Below are 23,305 nucleotides of genomic sequence, written 5' to 3'. Positions count from 1 at the left end.
AGTCACTAAGATTATTAATCTTGCCCATGAGGTAACAAAGTTTTGGTTTAACAGAAAGTAAAACTATAAAAATAAATACAATACTGGTCAGGAAATAAAGTCCCTAAAGAAAGAAAGAAATACATATAAGCATTAGATAGGGAATAATCCCAAATGGCAGCTGGTATTTTATGCAGTGGTAATATTTGGGTTGCACTAATGCATTCATAATGACTGCAAGTTTCTACACTAAAGGAAAACACAGAGTATGCAGGCATAATAGAGGTTGTCTGAGAGACATGGAGAGTGTGTCAAGAGCCTAGCGATGGAGCTTGCACATACAATGCAGGGAGGAATGTAAGTTTGAAAAGGTAAGAGAAAACCATCCTGTCAAAACAAGTAATTAAAAAAAATATTTATTTTTTAGTTTTAGGTAGATGCAATATGTTTATTTTATTTTATTTTTTATGTGGTGCTGAGGATCACACCCAGTGTCTCTCACATGCTAGGCAAGCACTCTATCACTGAGCTACAACCTCAACCGCAACAATTAAGTTTTGTTGAAGAGGAGGAGATCATTACTGTTGAGGTTGGAAAGCCAAATTTTGCATAGAGAGTGACATTTGAGCTCGCACTTTGAGGAACAGGACAAGTTTGGGCTATTTGAAGGGAGCCTAAATGATAGATGACTGAATGTAGAGTTGGGCATTTGTAAGAGCACAAATGTGAGATACAGATCAAGTTGGTTAAGCAAGGGTGTTTTCATCATGGAGAGAAGAGTGCACACATATTGTGTTTCAATGGATGCCTGCCTGATTAAATCTTATTTAATTATACTCTATGTCTGCCATCTCTCTGCTACATGTAAATATGTTTTTTTCTTCATTATGAGAATATAAATTATTATAGAGCTAGTACTTTTATGTGAGATTTTATGTTTCCTTTAATGCTAAATATAATGTTTTATATTCATTAGCTATGTGAGCAATATTTTCTGAGTATAAGAAGGAAGGTAGCAAGGGAAAGAGGAAAGAAAAATAAATGAGATAGGTCACAAAGGGTATTAAATAGTAAAGTGAAAACTATTGACTCCTACATGGGTTCCTTCTCAAAGATGAAAATTTCAGATTTGGAGACAGAAGTGATGAATAGGCCTCTATTCAAAATTTTAATAGCTACTAATTATCAGTAATTAAATAATGCTATTGTGATAGCTGCAAAGTCACTTGAAATTGCCCATTATTTATATGTCCATTAGTATATGTGAGTGTGCCAATAATTGCATGCAGAAACACCCTACACATTTCCCACACATGGTTCCAAGCCCACCAGAAGGAAGTTGTCCATACAGAGGAACAGAGGAATAAGTTTATGAAGTACAGTGGTTTGGCATGAGTACTTTAGGACCAAGGGTGAATGAAACTAAGCTTCCATTCAAACATCCTGCAAGTCAGAGCAAAATAAGTTCTTCCCTTCTGTTCTTCTTAGAGTTTTATGTGGCCATAAGGTTATGTTGGGTAAGACTGGCAATAGCAAATAGAAAGTTCACAGGCATTATTTGCAAGAACACCCAAAGGCCTAGATATTCATTCTAATGTTATAAGAGGTTAAATAATACATTAGTCGTTTCAATTTTATTGAAGAGCACATGCAAGCATAATTCCTTTGCAAGAATATTTAATTTCTTTTGTTGAAAAGTGAAGGGTTACTACCACCTTCAAGAGCAAGCGACCCTGACAATCAGCCTTTAACTTAGGAGGATTCTACCAGATCTTCTAACCTGAGCTTTCTAGGAAGATCCAGTCACATTCAACTCTCCTCTTTTCTTCCTTTTCAGGGGTGGGAGGATGAAGAAGAACAGTAAACTCATGCATTTTTTATACAGATGTCTGCCTGTTGTTCAGTCCCTAAGCTTGTAGAATGCCAGCTTTCCAATATAAAACAGTTGAATTTCTTTTTCTGGCATTCTAGTAGAAAAATAATTCACACCACAAATGGAAGAAAACCTATGGTTTTATAGCTAAAGTTTTCCTCTATCAGAATGTTCTGGGATACAGGTTACTTGTGCACTGAGGATGTCTCAGCCTTATTTAGTTTAATTAATTGTGCCTCAAACCATTCAGTGGAAGCAGTTTATAAAAAAATTCAAAGAAAATTCAGTCCTTACGTCTTTAGAATTATTCTTTCAAAGTGATATGCAAGAGGAACAACCTTATAAAGTTGGGTTCTTAAAGTTATTTTGAGAATTAGACAAAATTGGGAAAAATTATCTTATAAAAACAAGAAGACAAACATAAACCATGTTTTGAACTGTGAATAGGTTCTTGGATTGACACGATTTAGCAGAATTTCTAGACAACAGGTTAAAAAGGACATGGGACAAAAATACGAACCCATTTCAAATCTGCAAAATTTCTATGAAACATGTCTTAATTATCCCCTGATTCAGCCTTAGCACCCTCCAAATGACCTGAGAAACTACCCTTATGTGGGGTGGGTAGGATAGTCCAATCTATCATCCTGCTATGCATTTCCATTTTACACTTGAATCCAGACTAAATGACTCATCAGTATCAAGGCAGGATTGACAACTGGTCACACTTGGGGGAATGAGGCATGATTTCATTTTTTCCAGTTGTAATCAGCCAGGCAGAGCAAATTATAGAGCCACACATGATGTCAATGAGACTGGAAGGTAGATCCTAGCATGGAGGCACTACAAGTTCCATGGCATGTGCAATATTGCTACTATGAAAATTAATTAGGGAAACAATCTAATAATCGACTATTTTTCTCTTTTGATGGTAAAATTAACAAATAATAGACTCTCAAACTAAATAGAAATACCATGTGAGATATTTACTTTGGCATTTGCCACACAGATACCGTATTTCTATCAAATGTGAGAAATCATTAAAATATGGTAATAGACATTGAATGTTTGGCATTAAAAGTCGCATAACTTAAGGCTGTAATTTTGGGGTATAAGCATTCTTAGCATGATTCACAGAGTATTTGCCAAGATGGAACAGTAAAACCTTTGAAGGGACAGAAAAAACATTGAAAGTAGCTGAGAACCTAGCAGACAGCGTTTTTTTGACTTTCATATGTACAGACCATGTCAGAAAAGAATTCAAGAGATTTCCATTCTCAAGTTTTGACTACAGATCTGCCTTTCCCAGAAAGAAAAAATTTTAAATAAAAAATGAGCCTTTGATGGTTATATAAATGGCAATATCCTTCGATATTATTAATAATAGAATTCACATGCTAATTTCAGCTCACATTTAGTGGGAAAAGAGGGAAAAGAGGAACATCAGTTCATACACATAAGATTTCTGTTTCCTGTTGAGAATGACACATTACGTATACAGCACAGAAAACCTACTATCCAAAGAAACGTGGAACAGAACCCTTCATTTGTTTTAAAACTTGACTATTAATTGTTTACTTACATCTGGGTGATGGAAGTCTTTTTAGAGAGATTTAGGTATAAGTTTTTAAATTGTTATTCCATTATAAAACTTTAGTTTCATATATTAATTTAAAATAATTATAAGAAGCAAAGATAATGTGGTAGAATCTTGAAAAGCATAAATTGTACAATATATTGGAAAGAAAATGGACTTTTTATAATGTTAATTTATGAAACATAAAGCCAGCCTCCATAAATAGGTACTAATTAAAACTTGAGGCATTGTTAATGAAAATACACTCCATTTATTAAGACTCTATTTTAATCTAATATATCTTAACTATATTTTTCTTTAGCATATAAGAACTAGCTATAGCCATTATGGAAAACATATTTTACTCCACAAATGAATTCATCTACAGTGTCTGCTTTGTTGCAATTATCATGAAAATGGATTAATAAAAATTTCTTCTTCTAAAAGTAAGTGAATGGAACCTGAATGAGCTGGCTTAGCATTAAAGCCACACATATTGAAATGTTTGCTATGGTTGTGGATAAATTCAAGAATACTACTTCCCTGAGTCTTTTCAAGACATTCATCTGTGTCTATCCAATCCTGCCTTTTGTCCCTTCATCTCTCTTGTCTACCTATATACACCTATATATACCTATATACCTAAAGATTCAGATTTCTTTTAGTTTTGTAAACAATTTGGCTCTTGACAAAGGGAACAAAGATTCTAACCTTAAGACAGAAATTTTCCATTAAACTTTTCAACTAGGTTCTTGCCAAACTGACTCTAAGCTCAAGTTCCTAGGACCATTATCTAAACCTTTATCAAATATTTCTTTGATTCCTTTTTAAATAATGATCATGACTGAGGAGTAATGTCATTGTTGCCTGCCTATCTCCCCAATCTTTTCAGAATTTAAATTTTGAGCTGGATCAGGTTGACTTTCTGATTGGCCTTGACTATGCAATGCAAGGACAGTAATTATTCCTGATGTGCTTAAACTTTGACACAGATATGCCCACTGAGCCTTCTCTAGTTATCTTTCACTCTGACTCCTCTCACACCAAATGCTTAGCTACCGATACTATTTTTCTATCATTTCATGTCCTGTGAGACTCAGTGAGCCCTTCTTGTCCATGAAACTGAATCATCATTAACAGGGCACATCTAACTCTGATCAACAGATATGGAAATAGCCAATGCAACCATGAAACATGGCAAGAAATGTAAAACACCATTACAACAGGGTCTGAATAAATTTTCTGACCAATTTGGTTATAGCAATTATACAGCTTATGTCATATTATTTCAAACATCAGGATCTTAATACTCTATACATATGTTTAGCTTTTCTGTCTGTAATAATACACTTAACATTAATAATTTGGGTGGCATTTCTAAAAAATGTCAAGAGACATATTGAATCATTATACAGAAGTTATGTTACAAGTGTACTTTGTAAAATTTTAGATGCAGAAAGCAAGATTTTAAATCAGAGAACATTAAAATTTCAATCATTCTCAGTGATTTGCTAATGAATAAGCTCAATCTTCAATATATGGCTATGAATTTCACACTTTTTTTCTTTTGTCTATGGATTCAACCATGGTATCCATGGATGCCACATTTTGAATGAATCAGAAATTAGCAAGGATAACATAATATTTACTACTATAGAATGAGGGGATATACATTAGTTGGGGTCAGAAAGATGTTTTAGGAGATAAGATGATGAGGAGAAGAATATCAGGTTATGAGGAGCTCAATGTAAAAGAATGACATCAAGAACTTTCTTAATAAAGAATATGTATTTGTTTTGACTTGATAAAACTTTAGTACCCAGCCAGGAGAGAGTCTAAATAAATTATAATAAACTTTCATTAATATGCATATGTTTTCTTCACTGAAATTAATTGGAATATTCTGGGTGAGAAAGATCAAAGCAGGGTAGCAAAATGAGTTGAAAAAGAGGGTTTTGTGGGATGATTCCAGGTGTTATCATGGGGAAGGGGAGAGGAGTAATTGCTCTTAGGAGACAAAGTTGATGTGAGGACTTCCCACAAAAGCTGGGATTTTGATGGCTACATCTTCAATGAATGGACAGACTAGAAAAACTGTCTACCAGTAGTGTACAGAAAGACAAGGAAAATTGTCTCTTAGCATTCTCTTCGGGAAGCAATTTTATATTTCATTCTGAGAATTTGTAATCTTAAAAAGGTGTTTAAAAGTTTAGGGTTTCCTTATGTATCACCTGCATCTTATAGGATAACTTTGGCTGAAATTAACAGTAAAAAGTGGTCCCAATCTAACACTACCTCTAAATAAACTGGTAGAAGCAAATGCATTTATTTCATAAGGGAGAAACATTCAACATTAAAATGTTTTAAATCACATTTAAAAAAAACATGATTATAACCTCCAAAAACTCAAAAAATATATCACTAGATGAATATTGTAAATAAATAAGCTAAAGAACATGGACATAAAGTATTCAAATATGAGGAAAAACAATCGCCTTGTCAAAAAAGAACAGAATTTATAAAAGTAAAAAAATTTAATCAAAAAATTAAAATCTGAATGGATACTCAATATGACATGTTTAAAATTCTGAAAAATGTTATGAACATCAGATGAAATGATTCTGAATACATTTCATAACAAATTCTATTATAGAGTGGAACAAATGTAGAATCTACCAAAGGAACAGGAAATCCTGTATTTATCAAAGCTTCTTTCCATTGACAACATAGTACACATGTATGCAACCAAATGGTCTCACTCTAGAATAAATTTTTCAAAATAAGGTGCTGAGACACTGATAGTATTATATCAAACACCTCCGAATAGTGCCATTAGTTCTTGAAGTGATCTTTAACCTGGGGAGATAGATACTTAAGGAAATTATCAATTATCACTCTAATGTTAATAGCCTAGATTCTAGATGGAGACCAGAGATGAGGAAAGATAATATATAGGAACAGAAAGATCATTTTGTGGGTCCTGATATCATTATTCAGCATAGAAGGTGACTTGCATAGCCTCTTCCTTGACATCATAAGAATATTTGTTTATGTGTGCTACAAGTTAGCAAATGGTCGTATTAGTCTATCTTAGTATAATGCCTCTTAATTTTTTTTCACCAATAAGTAGGGCAAATATGTGTGTCACTATTTATCAAAATGGCAGTAATGCTGAAGCAGCAAATCCCACACTGGTAGTATACATTCTTTATTTTAAAGGCAGCAAATGAATCCATGAAAACAAAAGCATTATTCTTTATCTCACAGGCATAAATTACAAATTTCCCAGAGGTAAGTCCTCATAGCCTTATAGGATAAAAAACGGTATAAGTCATTTGTTATAAATCTGTGGTCTGTTCTCCTTTGCAGTTATTCATTGAGATACACTGGTGTACATCCCTCTGATTTGATCTATTTATTTATTTGTAAAATGTTTTTTGTAGTTGTATATGAACAGCGTGCCTTTATTTTATTTGTTATTTTATGCAGTGTTAAGGAAGGAACCCAGTGCCTCACATGTGCTAGGCAAGTGCTGTGTCACTGAGCTACTGCCTCAGCCCCTGATTTGATTTACTTCATTGGAATTGAATAGGCATTTCCCCCAAAATACTGACCAAAAGGTCATCCTTTTTCTTAGGACACTCATGACTTTCATGATAAAACGTACTGAATCCCTTTTCTAGAGACAATTCTTGTGTAAAGGTGATACCTACCATCTCACTTCCCAAAACCTATGGCCTATTCAGTGCATTACCATGTTCCTCAGTGTTGAGCACAAGCAAATAACTTATTTATTATTTTTAAGGAGATGTGATGTGGTCTTACTACGGTGCTCAGGCTGTTGCAGACATCTTGGGATCAAAGGATTCTTTTTGCTTTAGCGTCCTATGTAGCTGGGACTACAGGGTGCATGTTGCTAGGTAAACTGTTCATTTGTATATCATGTTCCTTTCACCATGAGATCACATGGCAAATGGACCATATGGGAATTATTGTCATTTTCCATACCCTATAACCCTGGGAAATTCATTCTCCTTAGAAGATGGAAAACTGTTGGGAGAGTGGCAAGAGAAAAAGCAAAGAACTCTCAGTATGAATTCTTACAAAAAAACCCCGCAAAGATAGTCATGTCTGTGTTATTCTACTATCTTTCCTATTCCCGTCACCCCACTTCCCTTCATTCCCTTTTATTTAATCCAAGTACATCTATTCTTCCCTACCCTGCCCACTTTATTGTGAACTAGCATCAGCATATCAGAGAAAACACTCAGCCTTTGTGTTTTGGGGATTAGCTTATTTCATTTAGCAGGATGTTTTCCAGCTCTATCCATTTATCTGCAAATGGGCATTGCTATCTGATGTGTATATATGATTACACGACCAATGTGATTCTATATCATGTACAACCAGAAGAATGAGAAGTTATACATATACATATATGCATAATATGTCAAATCATTCTATTATCATGTTTAACTAATAAGAACAAATAAAAAATAAATTAAAAAATGGAAATATGTTCTCAAATTGACATTAACTTCAGTTACTAGGTGAGTTAATTCTGCTTTTAAAATATCCCTTATGTTAGCACCTGGACCACAAAGCACTATTTTAATTGAAGAATTAACTAATAATGTCTGATTATATCTTAGGACTAGTCTTACATAAAACTCATGATATTGTGATATAATAAAAAATACTGTACATAAAAAAAGAAGGAAAATAAAGATGGAAAGAATCTTCCTCAGCAGGTACAGTTAGGATTCCAGAAAAGGATGATGGGAAGAGAATGTTGTGTGTAGGACACAGTGCAATGTGGCAGAACTGACTGGGAGGTTTACTTGGAGTATTGGTGAGTTAGTGTCCACGGGGTATGGGCAGAAGATAGGAGAAGCATCATTAATGGTTACAACGTGCAACCCTGTAAAATCACTGAAGGAGAAGGAATTAATTGAGAATTTCCTTTAATATATATTTTATCTGTGTTTTGGCCTATGCTTCTAAAAGTGAGATCTGACTGAATTCCCATTTTGAGATAAGTACACACCCACAAAGTAAATCACTGTTTTCACCTAAGTGTAAATAGATAGTCACCAAAGTCTATGAAGTCAGAGAAAAAAAAGAAAAATCTGAAAAAAAAAAGAATTTTTATACTAATGTGAATTGTTCAGTAATATTTTTTTTTTAAATAACAAACTTCACAGCAACACTTTTTAATTAATTTCTATCTCACCAGTTTCCCTTCTGTATTGCAGCAGTTTTGAAAAATGGTCATGTTTGTAACACAATCCTGTTGGTTTCAGATTCAACCATGCTGTGACATCTTGGAATAAAAATACTGCTGAAGAGTATAAAGCAGAAAGTGGCAATGAGACGTGACACAGGGGTCATGACTGGATAATACTGAGTCAGTATTTCCACAAAATGAGAAGGGAAATGTTAGAGAATATATTTCATTGGAGCAATGAGATGTCTCTATGCTCCATGACAAAATTGGTTGTACTAAAAAATAATACTAAATTAAAATATAATAGGAAAGGATTTCATTAGTTTTGGGAAACTTTTTTTTTACTTAAAATGATTTTATGAGTTATTAATGGTGATCATACTAATAGTCATGACATATTTAGGCTAAGAGAAATGTTTTAAAAGAGAAATAATTATGTTTGATGCTAACACACAACAGCAAAGGTAAAATAATTCACATTTCCATCTGTTTACCTGTATTATTGAATAAGAGATAAAACAAAGAACTACCAGTATGAATTTTTAGAAAAAAACACAAAGATAGTAATGTCCAAGTTATTCTACTATCTTTCCTATTCCTATCCCCTATACATATATGCTTCATATTTCATACATATATGCTTTTCAGGGTGGTATGAGCCACAATTTTTAGTTTTAAATAGCAATTATTCCCAACTACCTTATATGTACCACAAAACATGCTATTAGCTATTAGCATGTATTGTGGTACAAATAAGGTGAAAGGTTTTGTAACCCATTGGGGTCTGAATCATGGAAGAAAATTCTGCTTGCATACAATGAAACTTCATTGAATAGCCACAAAATACACACTTGATTCTGGCCAGTTACTTTGCAAATGTGCAAAGACTGTTTCAGCTAAACTAGTGAACCTACAATAAGCCCTATAGTAATTAGTGTCAAAGTCAGTTCGATAGGTCACAGTTAAAATTTAAAACATTTTGAATAACCAATTAAAAAAAAATTTAAAACATATATTTAAAAGTAAACTTGGGAGAGGGTTCAAGAGCACAGGAAGAAAACAGAAAATGAGCTAAGAAATATATATAGATTGCCAGAGTTTCTTCAGCCCAGGTCAAACACAGAATCAAAAGGTGAAGAACACTTAGATTCATGGGTTCAATCATCAGAAATACAAAATGATAGTAGAGAAAAATAATGTTTGCAGATTTCAAATATCTTACAGTGATATATGGTAAAACAAAGTAAATAAATTACCATAAACAAAAGACATGAAATTTGAGATGGATTTTGGATGGATACAAGTTCAAATTCAGGCTCTAGCACTTAGCCATGTGACATTGGACAAGTTGTGAAAACATTTGAACCTCAATGTCTATCTCTGGTATTAGGGTAATTCTGGCCTCATAGATTGAATTAAAGAATACACTATCTGCTTTTATATTCTGGAAGAAATTATAGAGAACTGGTATAAATTCATAAATGGTTAGCATAATTTTCCAGTGAATCCATGAGAAAGAATCCATGTGCTTTCTCTTTTTAGAAGGTTAATAATTACTGATTTGATTTTTTTATAGATATTTATCTACCCAGATTCTACCGCTTCTTGGGTGAATTTTGGCAGATTCTTTCAAGGAATTGTTTGATTTCATATAGGTAATCAAATTTGTGGGCATAGAATTGTTCATAATATTTCTTTATTATCCTTTTAATTGAAGTGCATTTCTAATATTAGTAATTCTGTCTTCTTTATTTTTAGTCAGCCTGAAGTCTTATTGATTTTACCACTCTTTTCAAAGAACAAGCTGTTGGTCTTATTGATTTTTCTCTACTGATTTCTTCCCTAAAATTTATTTATTTTTTCTTCTGCCAACTTTCAATTCAATTTGTCTTCTTTTTCTAGTGTTCTAAGGTTGGAATCTTGGGTCTTGATTTCATATCTTTTTTCTTTAGTAATATGTGCATCCAATGCTAAAATTTTTCCTCTAATCATGGCTTTTGCTGCATCCCACAGATTTAAATACAGGTTTTACTTTATTTAGCTCTATTTTTTTCTAATTTCTCCAGACTCATTTTTCTAGATTCTAATTTCTCCTTTGATGCAGATATGATTGCAAAATGTGTTACTTAATTACAAATTATTTTAGGATTTTCCAGCTATTTTACTCTTATTGAAAGCTAGCTTGATTTCATTTACTCTTTTTCTTACCATGTCAGTTATACTTCCTCTTTATTTTTTTTCACAGTTGCCTTAGAATTTGAAATATTCATTTACAACTTATCTAAATCCATTTTGAAATAACACCATACCACTACACAGGTATAGTCATAGTACTTTACGATAACACAAGCTTATTCCTCCCCATATATGTTATTAACCATTTATTTCATTTACACATGTGTGTGTATGTATGTGTATGTGTTTGTGTGTGTGTGTGTGTATACATATGCACAATAGTTTTCCTTGACTGTGGTTTTACTTTCCATGGTTTTATTCTACCATGGTTACTGATCACAGTCCCATCTCTCTTTTTTTTTTATTGGTTGCTCAAAACATTACAATAATCTTGACATATCATCTATCAAACATTTGATTCAAATGGGGTATGAATTCTTATTTTTCTAAATTCATATGAAGAAATCCTAAACCCCATTGTGAATGTTAAAAAGAGATGGGACCAATGTGATCCTGCAATCAGTCCCATCTCTTTTTAACATTCACAATGGGGTTTAGGACTTCTTCATATGAATTTTGAAGAAACATACGTACTCAGTCCATTGCAGATAATATTGTCCTGAGAGTTTCACATTTTATGTCTATTTTGTTTTAAATTTCTCTTCATGCTGTACAGTTCACAAAAGTCCATGGTATGTTCTTAGATAACTCCCTTGATCACAATGCAATTTCTCTTTATTCCTAATAATGGACTTTGACTTAAATTCTATATCTCTGATATTAATATTTTCCCTGGTGTAATTGGTTTTTATTTTTGGCCTCTATTTAAATATTTGAATTTGATTTTGTGTTATGCAAATATTAAAACATTTATATTTTGGCAGCTCATGATTAATCTAGATTCATCTCTAACTTCTTGTTTTATTTTCTTCTTACTACTTTTTACTTTGTTTCTTTATCTTTTTCTTCTCTTATATTCTTGAATTAATTTACCTTGATTTTTTTTTATACTCCAAACATTTGTCTCCACTTAGGTTCTTTGATAGTTCTCCATTAATCTTAAAATACACAAATATGTGATTTCTAGATAAATTTAAGACTTAGTTTGTGTTTCTGTTTTCTTCCAAACATTACAAGGAATTTAACTAGATAAATTATCAGTTAAAAACTTTCTGGCCAGCATCAATATTATTATTTAAAGTTTTGTTTTCAATAGTTTAAAAGTAGCTATAAAATTTTTAATCCTTAATTGTTACAATTGTTGTACCTAAAATTTAACTTATAGTATATTTTATCTACCTCTACTTTCTAACTGAATTTTTTGTTTTGTTTTGTTTTGTGCCAGGGATTGAACCTGGGGCACTGAATTATTGAGCCACATTCCCCAACTCTTTCTATTTTTAAATTTTGAGACAGGGTCTCACTAAGTTGCTTAGGGCCTCCCTAATTTGCTATGCTGGCTTTGAACATGCAATCCTCCTGCCTCAGCCTCCTGAGTTTCTGGGATTTCAGGCAGGCACTGTGCCCAGATTCTTCTCATTGATTTTTAAGCCAAATGCTTTAAAACTTATTAATGTTGCCCCCCACCACGAGAAAACTCCATAATAATTTTTGTATTAAGGGGAATTTGGGTGGCATACTTTCTTATGAAGTTTTAAAAGTAGCATTAGTCAATGGATGAATGGATAAAGAAAATGTGGTTTATATACACAATGGAGTTTTATCAGCCATAAAGAAAAATGGATGGAACTTAACACCATTATGGTAAGCAAAATAAGCCAAACTCAGAAGAGCAAGAGCCCTGTATCTTCTCTCACATATGGAAGATAGAGAGAAAAAAGGAGAAAAAAGGTGTGTAGTGGTGGGTGTCTCAGGAAAATCAAAGGAAGACCAGTAGAGTGGAGAAAAGGGAGTAGGGGAAGGGAAAGAGGAAATACTAGGGAGCCACACGGTACAAATTATATTTATATATAAGGTATTCTTTCCTGGGAAACCTCTGTTTTTGCTTTTAAAGATCTTTTACTGACAGGATGAGACCCACCCATGTTTAGAAGGATAATCTGTTTTATTTAGGATAAATAAGATGGTAAATATTGATGACATATGCAAAACACCTTCCAGGCAACATTTAAATTAGTGTTTGACCAAGAAACAGAACTTTATAGCTTTGCCAAGATGACACATGAAATTAACTATCACCCTCTTTTTCTGCCAATCCAATTAAAAAATTCTGGAACATCTCAATCTATTCTCCATAGAAACTGATTACTCTTTCATGTTTCTAATCTCATTTTATTTCTGCTGGGTTGTAGGTGAAACTTTCAATTTATTAATCCTCTCTTTGGCAGATATTTTTAAACTACCTAATATTTTTCACGTTTCAAATACGATACTTTCCATTTTTAACATGTGAAATAGGTTTTTAAAATATTTTCCTATTCTTGTATCATTTATGTTTTCTCCATCATCTTAACAATTTTCTAAGGAATAAAATAGTATTTTATATTGTAATAATTATTTCTTTTAAGAATTTGCTTAGAACTTTTTGAGAACTAAAAATCCTATTTAAAGTTTTTTTTTCAAATCCTGTAAATAAAATATTATATTTGAAAATTAAAGCAATACCTATGATAAAACCTGTAGTGTTCATAGTACTATTTTCATATATTTGAAATTTTGGTTTGAAGACTTACTTTACATATAAAGAAATTTGCCTTTTGAATTTTGTTGTATTTTTTATTTTTTATCATTATCCCCCTTTTTAAAAAAATCTAAAACTGAGGATATTTACTGTACCTGTTCACTGGCAGACCATAGTCAGAAAGTATAATTTGGAATCCTGTTGTAAAATGATACTGGGATATTCACATGTCTATTTATGGAATAGATGCTAGTTTGTCCTACTTTCTTGTAATGAGAATTTGTCTCTATCTTCTGTCTTACCCTGGCCCAGAATGCCACATAAAGGCATGGGAAAGTTGTTCCAGCTTTGCTTGTGTACTAAGGACCACCCACCCCCTGGCTCTTAGGATGGGCCTATGCTAGGCTATTTTATATGAAACACTTTAGACTGTCCCTGGCAGGAGCCACATTCTTAGCTGCCACTGCCTGATTTATTTTTTTTATTTTTTATTTTCTTTATCTTTCTGCTTTCTTATATCTTGGCATTTACAGAAACATTGGTTTGTTTTATAAGATTAGACATACCCTACTTACTATCTCATTTCAATTGCATCTGTTATTGTTCCATGCTTACAGCACATGGACAAAAAGAAAGGACAGGTAAAGCATAAAATGTATAGTTCCATATTTATAAGAAACATTTCTTGATGACTCACTAATTGCATAAGATTCTCAGCCTCTAAACATTTTATAATCTGATAAACTGATCAGTATAATCTCCCTGTCACAAATTCACTGATATTCTTCTATATAGCCACCTCCTTAAGATCTATATGTCTTTCAGGGGTGAAAAAAATCTATTATCAAATGAACTGTCACACTACTTGGCAACATCCCCCTGATTTCTTCAGGAAATTCCTTTTAGAAAAGAAAAACACTCAAGCAGAGGGAAGGAGGGGCAGGAAGTGGGGAGAGAGAGGAAAAAAAAAAAGTAAAAAAGCTCAAATTCCCAAATGCTGCAATTTTGAAGAACCATCCGGCTTGTTAAAATGGGATCATAGCATTGCTCTTCATTTTCCAGACTTGTAACTTTTATTGTCATCACCCTCATTAAATAGCATATAATTGACTGTTCCTTTGGTATTTGGCACTGTTCTAGGTGTTTTAGTATTTAGCTAAGGAATTAATGAACAGTGGATGCAAATCAGTACATGAGGCTTTTATCTCTCTAAGAAATAGCCAAAATACACCCATGGCAGCTTTTTGGAATTTAGATAGCCCAATACAATATAAAATATTGTTAGTCCCCTCACCTCTGTGGTAGTTATTGTAGCACTGAAACAGAGCATTCTGCAAGGTTGGATTGAGCATTTATTGAATAATTAATTCAACAAATGCTTAGTGAGCACCTACTTTGGGACAGACTACCAGATGGAGAGACAAATGGTTCCGCATCCATATCTCCAATATGGGTTTCTTTGTAATCACTCCTAACATTATGTATGCCTTGCCTATGTTACGTGCTGAGGGGATGCTTATTGATATTAATAAGTGTGTGAATCAATAAATTAGTAAATTTAAATGCATTTAAAGGAGAAAGATAAAAGAATTATTATTTGTAGTTTTATTCTTTTAATTTATTATGTTAACCTCTGATGTTTTTAGCACAAAGTCATCATTCCATGGGGGGAAATGCCATTGATTACCTGGTGGGGTCCAGTGAGATTTATGATCACCAAACTCGCTGTTTTTCTAGGACTTACAACTCAACCATATTTCTAAACCTCTCTTACACTAGGAAATTCTAACTAAAGCCATGTGAACAGAAATGGCATAGGATACAGAGGTGATCACCTGTAGAAGACTCAGTGTGTGCTTTATTATCCAATCAGCAAGAAGATGAACCATAAAGTGAACATGGAAACCATGTATTGAAGGAGATGAAAGCGAGATCTCCAAGCACTGCTGTAAGGAAATCATTCTGGGAAGAAAACTTGCCCTGTCCTGAGCACGCAGAAACAGACTGTAATTGTCCTAAGTGACATCTTCAATTCCAGTGATGTCTTGGTGGTCATTTCTCAAGAGCTATTTACATGACTGTAAAAATTAAGCAACATGATCCTTCATTATAATTTAAATATTACATCATTGTCCATCTTAGTAAATCCGAGTTCATATTTTGAATCTATTTTTTTAAATTTTCTTGTAACAAATATCTACCAGGGGTTGAATTCCATCAAGAATTATTCAGAGGAAGATGAGAAAATGGAGAGACTGACAATTTCTTTGAGTAACATATACTAGTCATTTTATATTTTAATATTCTTAAAAATGAAAGAAAGCATTACTAAGAGGCCTATCATAAGGAAGATTATGGGATTATAAAAATGTTTTGACACCAGTTTTTCTACCCAAATAAATTTGAGGACATTTTAGCTCATTGAATTGCCATTCATCTCCATGAAGTTTGGGCTTTGACAGAAATGAAACTGAAGAGACAGTATGTTGCTCATAGTTCATTAAACTTAGCATATTTCTTTTCTCTTGGCTTTTACTCATCTGTTCTGCATGGAATGATTTTTTTTCTGCTTGAAAATGATTTTTTTTGACCTGGCAACTTACTCTTTATTTTTCTTCAAGCATCATCTTCTCAAAGGTTGACCCTACAAACTGAGTTAAGTGATTTCTATATATTTCAGCTATTTCTTCCGTCCTCGTCCACACAGCTATTAATGGCAAAACTGTGTTTCATTCATCTTTCATTTCCTAAAACCTAGCCAAGTATGTATTCCATATACCATGGTCTTAATAAAACGTGGGCATAACCAAAAGAGCTGAACAATGGGGGAGATTTGCTTTCCATTGGGGAAGGATTTGTGATGACGAAAGCACAGTAGTCCTTCTATATGGATTGCGAGGGTCTGTCTCAGTCCCCACTCCCAGTGGATGCCTAAAGGTGCAGATGGAACTAAATACTATATGAACAATTGTTTCTTCTTATGAATACTTATGATAAAGCTGTAAATAATAGACTTGAATCTGAGATGGGTAATTTCAACCACAGTTTCTAAGAGAATTCTGCAGACACAGAGTAGTGAGAAAAGCTTGCAGAATATGTAGGTATGTACTAAAAGTATTTTTCTATAAATAATCATAGATGTCCCAATCAGCTATGTGAATAAAGAGATAATTAATAATTCAGATCATTATTAAAAAACGTGCATTTTCTGGCTCAAAAGCATTGCTGTTCAAAATAAATATAATGTTCATTCCATAGTTAATTTTACATTTCCAAGTAGCTGTGTTTAAAAAAATAAAAAGCAGTAGAAAATATAATTTTAATATTACATTATATCAATATACCAAATGTAGTCATTTCAACATGTACTCAATATAAGAGCAATAAAACATTTTTCATTTGTTTTTGTCTTAAGTCTTCAGCATCCTGTGTGTATTTCACACTTAGCAGCATATCTTAATTTGGACCATCTGCATCCCAAGGGTTTATTAGTTATATGTAGTGGTTACTGTATCAGACAGCATGACTTTAAATTATTATTTTTAAATTACAAGAAGTGGATAAAATAAAGAGAAGATTGTCTTTGTTGAACCATTTCCATGCCCCCCCCCAAAGGAAATGGGAAACAGACTGAATTATTTTTTAAAGAAATCCAATCTTAGCCTTTCTTGAGTTTTTCTATCTCTCCAAAAAAGTGGGTGAGGAGGGGAACAATTTTCATGATGCTTTAAAAGTAGTTCCAGAATGGTCATACTCTATTTGCTTGAAGAAAAAGAAGAATTTACAAAGCTCTGGAGTCTGTGATGATCAGGATGCTTCCAGTGAAAGTACTTTTGCTTAACAGGCAATAGAGTTGACATCAAATAGTGTCCTCTGGGATTATGAGGCAAAAATAAACATCCTGATGAAAAGGGATGCACAAGGAGCCTTGTTGAAACTGGGAAGGACATACTGGCATTCCTAAAAAAGGCATGCGTGGCAGACCTCGAAGTCTTTGTACTGTTGAGTTTGCTATGGCAAGTGAGACATCTTGTGACACATAGGATCACCTTCCTTTCTATCTCTGGGGGAGGTTGAAGTAGGGATATTTTTCTTTGCTGCAAACATTGGATGGTCTGCAGGATAAAAAGTGGCTGCATTTTGCAGCAATATGACTCCACCTGACCCACAACCCCTGAGATTTCACAAAGCCCCCAGAATGCTTCCCTGCCCACTGACTTGGGTCTAAAGAGAGCTGGCCTTGGGGGTGCGTTTAACTGGCCTAGAGCTCAGCATTAACAGAGATGACAGACATTGTGGGTTTTAGCTGCTGAAGATGGACTTGTCATCTGAGGAAATCTAACTAGACGTCACCAAACATGTGCTTCCTCAATGCCATTTCTACTTTCTTCCTGAGATAAGACATTTCTTTCAAAGGTTAGCCAAAATTATCACATTCTCTATGAAGCCCTCACTAATTTTCCTAGACAAAAAAGAATTTTAATTTCTCTGTTCTCTCTTCTATGCTACTATTGCTATAATAAGCATATTGTATTCCATGGGTTTTAACAAAAATTACACATAAAATTCCTAATATAAACTTCAGAAATTGTCTCTTCAAGTATTTTATTTGGCTTGGTAACTAGCCTTACCAATTTTAGGCTCTTAATATCTCCTGAATATTGATATAATTTTATTTCATAGCTTAAAATTAGGTTTATTCAAATTTTCACCAATAAAATGGGACAAAACCATTTTTTCTACTAATCGGAAAGAATTGCAGTACAAATGGAGTGAAATGTCTTCTAGTGATACACATTGTACATAATATTTATTTAACAGTTGCTTCTGCCCCTAACAATTATGCATCTCAGTACCATGTCACCATATCAACTATAAATAATGGCCAACCTGTATCGAGTACTTACCATATGCCAAAACACCATTCTAAGCATTTTGTTTTTTAACCTAATTAATCGTCACCACATGTTGAGACAGTTTCCATTGCTATTATCTCCATTTTTATGACAAAAGGATAACACAAAGAGCTCAAGTCACCTTTAGAAGCTAATGAGCAGTATTGGACATTAAGCACTCACCTACCACAATAAACCATATTTCCTTTTGTTTAGTGGGATGGAAAGCAGGTGGTCCTGCTTCCCAGCAACCAATAAAAGAGTGTCTCAAAAATGAGAAAGAACACAAGACTCAGATGTTTCCAGGTTGGATCTGGCTGTGTCAGTCACTGAGTGAAAACTAGCTGAGGGAAGCCCCTGTCTCCTTGAAGAATGAACTGTAACACCACAGGTGACACCAAAAAGCCAGAATGTTGTTTGTGTTCCTTCGACAAGTCAAACAGTTTTCTAAATTGCTATTTGTTTGGGAGAAAAGATGAATAAACAGAGAATACTAATGCTGCAAGTGACCTTGCTCTCCTGCTAGACAGCTCCATTGCAAAACATCCATGCCTGGAGGAACGATGTATCTTTTCATGTTCATTCATGTTTTTATTTTTATAATAACAGTGTGTGATAGAAATTTACCGCACCTCTAGGCTTCGCCATTTTGAAAATCTTGCAGCCTGCAAATTAACTGCAATAATACTTTTGTTTTGGCCGTAGACCAAATAGCCATTCAATACATGTTTAGTGAATTTGACAATTTTCATTAAGTAATGATAAATATTGGGAGCAGTCATAGGGGGCACACAGCTCTTGCTTCTTATTGGAATGAATGGGGGGATGGAGTTGGGAGAAATACAAGGGAGATTTGGCCTCAGAGTACCTGATTCTCCTATGCCAGAAAAATTGCTATGGTTTTATCTTTATAATTTCCATCCTAAGATAATATGAATTTGGGGATAAAAATATGCTATGCCATATGTGAGAGACATGTTGTCTTTTAGAAATCTCAAGTGATAGAGGTTTGCCTGTCAAACAAATGATATGAGGACATCTAATTGGCCCAAGAAAAAATAATGTTTCTCTTAAATTTCCTCTTCTGGCTTGAGCACATATTCTCAGAACCCAGCCACATGTGTCTTATGCCTTTCTCTGCCTTACCCTTTTTTTTGAGACTGAGTTTTCTGCTTGGATGGTGCACAGTTCTGGGTTCCTTATCAACTTGGCAGCTGAGCCTCAGCTGCCTTCCCTTAAAGCAAAGCCAAAGCTGTTTGCACTGCCCTCATCCCTCTTCTCATGGAAGCCAATCAGCCAAAGCTGATCAGGAGTTTCTTACAGTGACATCAGGGGCTTACGTTGCAATCACTGATAAAGCAAAGCAATAAGAATGGAGATGATTTTCTGCAGAGCTAACAAGAAGAGAAGGAATTTATAAAGTTGATGGAAAGTTTCCCCTGTGCCAAATTAAATAAGGCAGTGACCTGAATGGGATTGTGAAAGTCACTGCCTGCATCTGCAAAACTGGCCACCCTGAACTGGTAAGTCTACAATATTTGCCTGGTATTGAACATTTATTGAATAGACTATTATTCCCTGAGAAGGGTAAATATCAAAATTAAACATTATCTCCAAATTATCTAGTGGTTACCACCCGCATCGCCATCTGCCCAACAAGGATGTTATTTCTTATACCTTAAAGGGTAGGAATATTATAGTGAGGACCTGAGAGCTGATTTTATGCAATATTCTTTAGCTAATAATGACAAAGTGACTTGCCCAGAGCCATCGATTAAGGTACTGGGAGAAATGACAGTGTTCCATGCTTCCTGACTTCAGTCCTGGGTGTTTGAACAATGTACTTCTACATTTTAGTTAAATTGACCATCCAAAGCCAGAATATCTGTTTACATAAACTCCATTTGATGCCACTGTAGATGGAGAACATGAGAATTCTCTTCTCTAGATACCCCTCTAAACTTTTCCCAGAATCCATGGGATTTAGGATATTTTCATGATGCCTGATCCTTTCATAGACACCAGGAAATGTCTTCAATTCTCTAAGGTTGCATGATAAAACCCCAGTGCCCAGTGCGTGTCAAGTGTACATGCCATAGAGGCATGTGGAGTTCATCATTTCAACAAAAAATTGCCACAAATCAGTCTATGGTGCAGTGGTGATTTACTCAGTAGGACCTCTATGTCACATAAAAGGTGCAGTCTGATTGGCCAGAAAGTGGTGCCTACAGAACAATCCTCATACGCCGAGAATAAGACTTAAAATTGATGTGGTCTTTTTATATTTTCAAAGTCTCTCACAATCATGTATTATTTAGATTCCGGTTGAACTCAAGAGCTGACATTCCATGCTGAGCACTCAGTTTGGAAGAATGTGAGCCAATAATAACACATCCCAGAGTTATGGGAGGTCCTGCAACCCAGCTCCATCCAGGTCTCTGATTCTGCCCGGTTCTCAGCCCGCTCCAGACCTGGACCTTCATTAGTTTATTTACTCCACAAATATCAATTGGACTTAGGTACCTGTTACTATTCTTGATACTAGGAATTCAGTGCTACAAAGAAAACAAATCAGAGGTAAGGTCTTTGATCTCATGACATATATGCTAGATGAGAAGAGCAGGTGATAAGCAGCTGAACACCTAAATGAGACAATTTCTTGAACATAAAAATGCTAAATGAAGCAAATAAATAAATATTGAGTGATAAAATTAAGTGTGATTGATAGAGATGAGCAAAGGCAGAAACATTCTTTTCGATACCATAGGTGAGGAAGGCCACTTAAAAGTGATGACATTTTAAATGGGACATGTGCAATGAGGAGAAGCCAGCCATACAAAGATCATGGAAAGAGAATTCCCAGATAGGGATCTAAAGAAGAGAAGCTTGGGATGTCCCAGGGAAAGAAAGGGTGGCCAGCATGCCTGGTGCAGAGAATAAGGGTATGGTAAACAGTAGTCAGTTTTGGAAACTCTCTTGTTAATGTTCAGAGTGACAGTGATAGAAAGCATATTTTGCTTCTTACTATAGAAATTAATGCCTCAAATTTCTTACTTTTTCAGCTTTTCTATGTCAACACCAAATATGATAATGGACAGAGAAGGCCATGAACTTACATTCTGGGCCACACCAATTGGACATAATTTGAACCTGGAGCTAGAAATCTAAAGCAAGATGATATAGTCATGATAGGCATGCCATTCCATGACAATGTTAGGGCACTAATTACAAAATTCTATGACCCTGAAAATTGGAATGGCATCCCAGGAAGCTTTACCTGAGCTGAGGTCACTGAGGTGTAAGCAAGGGACATCCACAGAGCAAGTTTTTTTTGTTTGTTTTTTATTTTTGTACTTGAGGGTGGCAGCAGATGTGCCCCCAGATGTATGATTTGCATATTGTTTTCCTCAGGAGTCATTCTTTTTGCCCAGTTTTCTCCACCCGTTTCTTCACAATTCCCAGCAGGTCTATGAAGACCTTAATAGCCTTACTGCTCAAATCACCCATAGCTAGTTTGCTTGCTAGCAACTAAAACATTCCTTAGATTGACATAGAAATTGGTTCCAGAAGGGTGGCATACAACAGAATCATCATGAATTTGGATTTCAAGCTTGGATAGAGCTGAAGGCAAGAGAAATCAACTAGGCTCAGGGAATGCAAACTTCAGACCTTATGCAATGGTGAAGAACCAGATTGAAGACAACAAACCACCTGTGTTCACCTGAAATGGAGGTCTCATTAGAGGCGAAGTATTGGAGAACTGAGTGGGCTTGGCCATGGACAGATGGCTGAGTTTGAGGTCGTGGATATGGGACATATTTCCTAAAAATACTAGGAAACTAAAGGAAAAGGATGGCCAAATCAATGTTCCTAAGTTCTCCAAAGAAGTTAAGGACTGGTTTTCTGTTACTGTGCCAAAAAGGATTTTTTTTTTTTTAATGACTGTGTTAAAAATATCTCATTTCTGGCAACACAGAGGCTTAGACATCATACTTCTAGCTATATCAAAAGGGCTGTCCCATGATTAAAAGCTCACTTAAATTTATAATAAGGTTTTCCATGAGAATTTTAGGGCACTAACTACAAAAGTGTATGACCTGAAAATTGGAAAGGCATCTCAAGGAGCATTCCTTGAATCTTTCCTGTGCCTACAGCTTCATATCATCCAAATACTTACTAGTTTTGTTTGTCAAAAGACGCAAAATTATTCCAAGGAGCTTGGAATGGCCATACCTATAATGACCTGTGGTGAACTGAGAAGCCAGTGCTTCCCAGGTCCTACCATCATTCCTTGTTTCAAGACTTTGGGTCAGAATCAGATCCAGGCCCATGCCAAAGAAGTCAGAGCAAGTGTGATTCTCACCCTGAGAGGAAAAAGCTGACAGACCTTTCCAAATTATAAAACTGTATTTATTTTGTTTCCACAGAATATATGTGTAAATAAACAGAAACAAAGGTTATTTTGTGACAGGCTAAAAACTATCTAACACCTGAAAAAATGACTATTATATATTTTTAAAAGGGACAAAAGATAACAAGAATAAACAGAAACAAATGTTATTTTGTAACAGGTTGAAAACTATCTAACACCTGTAAACATGACTATTATATATTTTTAAAAGGGACAAATGATAACAAGATCGGGAGAGGATGTGGAAGAAAATGAATCCTGGCACATGATTGATGGAAATGTGAATTAGAACAACTGTCATAGAGAATTGTGTGGAGGTTCTTCAAAAAGCATAAAATATAAGTACTATATGACCCAGGAATTCAATTTCAGGGTATTTAATCCAAATAAATTGTGATTGACCTGTGGGAGAGATATCTGTCTTCTCAAGTTCACAGCAGTGTTATTCACAATAGTGAAGCTACAGAAGCAACTTAAGTGCCTGCCAATTGATCAATGGATAAAACACATATATTACATATACACAGT

Source organism: Callospermophilus lateralis, chromosome 13 (assembly GCF_048772815.1).
Source record: "Callospermophilus lateralis isolate mCalLat2 chromosome 13, mCalLat2.hap1, whole genome shotgun sequence".
NCBI lineage: Eukaryota > Metazoa > Chordata > Mammalia > Rodentia > Sciuridae > Callospermophilus > Callospermophilus lateralis.
Note: the sequence above shows the minus strand (reverse complement) of the source record.